Genomic DNA, 3,451 nt, shown 5'->3' with positions numbered 1-3,451 from the left:
TTAACAGAAAATAAATTCTAGAGTTCAATTAGTTTAGAGGTAAACACAAACGACATTTTGAACTGGACTCATATAATATCAAGAGGAAACGGAGGGGTTTTTTATTTGTGTGTGTGTGTGAAATGATGAATTCTATACTTGGAGTAAGAAATGAAGAGCATAGATGCTATACCTTAACAACAGTTGTGCATGTTTAGAAGTCAGTGGGGGATACAATTCCTCACTAGAAGGGCTACCAAGGTTCTTGCACCCTACCCCAAATACACACCATTGTCTTGTGAAAGCAATACCCTGCCAAAAAATTCCTTGTTCCAAGCATGTGCTGATGTGCATGAGTGAAAACTGCCTTGTTTCTCAAGAAAAGAAAGGGACAAGGTACCTTGTTGCAATGAAAATGTCTCACACTGTAAAACATACATACACACAACACCTAACCAATCATGCTAAAGATTGTTGTATTATTTTGCTCTCTGTCTATATCAGCATCTCACCAATAATAATAGGTCCCAATTAACTGATCAATCCACTGTTCTGTCTCACTGTCTGCTAGCTAGGTGCATGCCTGGATGCTATTTGCCGTATACCCTCCTATATCAGGGGCAGAAAATCCATGTCAACTTTACAACACACGCAAACAACAAGCTTAGTATTCAAGGAAATCCCCCCTGCTTTGCATTGACGTGCTATCAGTAATTTGTATCTACGCAGGAAATTCACGGGATTTGAACTAACGCATGTGCTTCAAAGGAACGTTACTTATATGCACACATTATTTAAGGCCCTCTTTGGGGAGAGGGGATTTAGATTCCGAATCCATCTAGCTGATAAAAATCTGGAGAAGTTAGAAAAAACAGATTCTGGTAGTTTTGAGTTTTTTTTTCTAGATTCTGCAACTACGTACAGATTATCATAATATAGATAAAAAGTTAAAATGTTCGATGGAACTTTTAATATTAGAAGAGATTGTAGCTATTGGGAGCTTCTCAAACGGACCTAATTAGCTCTCCTATATTTTAGTGTAGGTAATTTTACTATCTTTGAAAATAGTAAAATTTTATAGTGCAATCTCGAGGTAATTTTTCAAAGATCATAAAATCCCTATTTTAATGTAGTTCCATTTGATTAAAGGAAAAAAAAACAGTTGCAAAAGATGACTCACGCACACAGCATAAACACAAGTCACAAGACGGTCATGATTGTGTTAGCATGATCATGTGTGACACTTTATTAATCAAGCATGGCCATTCCTCCATGTGTGATGTGTCCATTAAAAGTTCATGGCCCCATCTGCTATGGACTTGGCATGCCCATGAGCCCATCCATCCATCCACCCTGCTGCAAGCAAGCCATGCACATGACATGATGAGTATATATTGCAGCCTCTCACCGTCTCACCCTTCTTGCATCACGCAACCAGGTTTTACAAAACCACACGATTATCGTACGGTTATCACGTACGATAAACTTCTCGGTTCTTAGAATCACGGTATACCTCGCGATAACCGTAAAATCATAGGGTGATCGGTAACCCCACTCAAAACGATTTGATAAACCCTGCACGTGACACGATTCATGAATCATGATTCTTCCTCCTTGATCCTTTCTTTGTCCAAGCTGAGCCGAAAAGCGAAAGAGAGTGAGGCGAAAAGTCCCATTCGATCGAGATGAGATATATTGCCGCCAGAAAAAAAAATGCAACGGGACACACACACATGCACATGCCGCGGTGCACGCACCTCCCGGACATGTGGGCCCGGTCTACATCGATCGGGATGCGCGTGGGGCCCACTTTCTGTAGATCGCTAGGATTGGGCCGCAGGCAGCTGCAGGTGGGCCCACGCGACCCAAAAGGAGCAGCATATGCAGCTAAGCTTTGCATCTTCAGAGTTCTTCAGAATCAGAGAGGTAGTGCAGAGAATTGCAAATGCTTCAGAGATCAATCAAGTGATGAGCTACACTGTAATTAACAATGTACTAATGATAGTTTAATTTTAAGTTAACCCTTTCTCTCCGGATCATGGAAGACATCTAGAAGATATGAAGATGGATGAATAGATGATGACATGATCCTCTAACTGCATAATCGATTGCTAACCGCTGATTATACACATCTAGATTATTGGAATAATGGAATCAATGAAAGAAATCTCAGATCTGGAGATGTCGATCTGTGTAACAACACTATCACTATCTATGTTCATGCGTGGCCATTAGCATTAGAGATATGATGGGTACGTATCGATCTATGCATTAATTAGTTGAACCATCTGCATCCATATGATATGATCCATCTTCTTCCCTGGTCCCTGATCGAGCTAGCTTAGCCATAGCTGCAAATTAATGGACCATGCATGCATGTTCTATAGCTTAGTAGTTGGAAAGCAAACTGCAGATTGATCGATGAATGCGTACATGGATTATTGGGAATAATATATATGCATGGATATAATGTTGGTCGATCGGGATCAAATTTGTGTGTATGAATATAATGTGTATATATACCCTAATTAAGCCCCATTTATAGCCTTTTTCTGCAGTGAGAGTGACTGTGATTAATTAGGGCTAGCTAGCTAGCTAAGTCGTCGTGCGGAGGTGTCATATTGGTTAGTAGTTGACTAATGATCATCGAGTGATATTAATGTACAAGTACAGACAGTGATGTGCGTGTGTCAACTGTCAAGACGTACTCAGTAGTCAGTCTTATTAGTGTCAGTTTAATTAAGTACGTGATCTGGTAGGTACATTAATCAGGCACATTTGGTAGGATCGATGTTAGAAGGAAAAGGCTAATGACGACTGATATGTTGAGTTGGGCCCGGCATCCATGCATGCAAAGGGTGACGAATATGGAGATTTATTTTTCTACTCCTTCCGATAGGAAATTTTAGCTATCAATCTACTCCTTCCGATGAAGTAATATTGTAGAATTGAGGTAGTATTAGTTATAAATTGTAAAAAAAAATCACAATTACCATAATGGGGATGTAGCTCAGATGGTAGAGCGCTCGCTTAGCATGCGAGAGGTACGGGGATCGATACCCCGCATCTCCATCTGTAACAGCATTTTTTTTCTTGCTCTTTTTGCTATTTTCTTCTGAATATTTTTCACAAGCTGATCCTGCGCTGCGACCTTGCTCTTTTTTCTATTTTCCTCTGATTTTTTTCTTGCTCTTTTTGCTATTTTCTTCTGAATATTTTTCACAAGCTGATCCTGCGCTGCGATTGTGTTCTTTTCTTGCTCTTTTTTCTATTTTCCTCTGATTTTTTTCTTGCTCTTTTTGCTATTTTCTTCTGATCAGTATTTTCACAAGCTGATCCTGCGCGATTGTTCTTCTGTTCTTTACTAGCAGCTAGTTGTAAAGATGACGAACTGACTTTGAGATTGTGTTCTTTTGTTTTGTTTTTAATTTCTACTTCTGAAAATGATAAACTATGTTCATTTTTTGACGCT

At 39.5% G+C, this 3,451-nt stretch overlaps 1 non-coding gene across 1 annotated transcript; it reads left to right on the top strand.

Moving 5' to 3' along the window:
- The first annotated feature begins 2,978 nt into the window (after positions 1 to 2,978).
- On the top strand, positions 2,979 to 3,051 carry TRNAA-AGC (transfer RNA alanine (anticodon AGC)). Its single transcript has one exon. It is a non-coding gene; the product is annotated as a tRNA-Ala (tRNA).
- The last annotated feature ends 400 nt before the right edge of the window (positions 3,052 to 3,451 follow it).

Source organism: Oryza sativa, chromosome 10 (assembly GCF_034140825.1).
Source record: "Oryza sativa Japonica Group chromosome 10, ASM3414082v1".
Classification (NCBI taxonomy): Eukaryota; Viridiplantae; Streptophyta; class Magnoliopsida; order Poales; family Poaceae; genus Oryza; species Oryza sativa.
The sequence above is the reverse complement of the archived record's forward strand: the minus strand, read 5'-3'. Positions and strand labels throughout refer to the sequence as shown.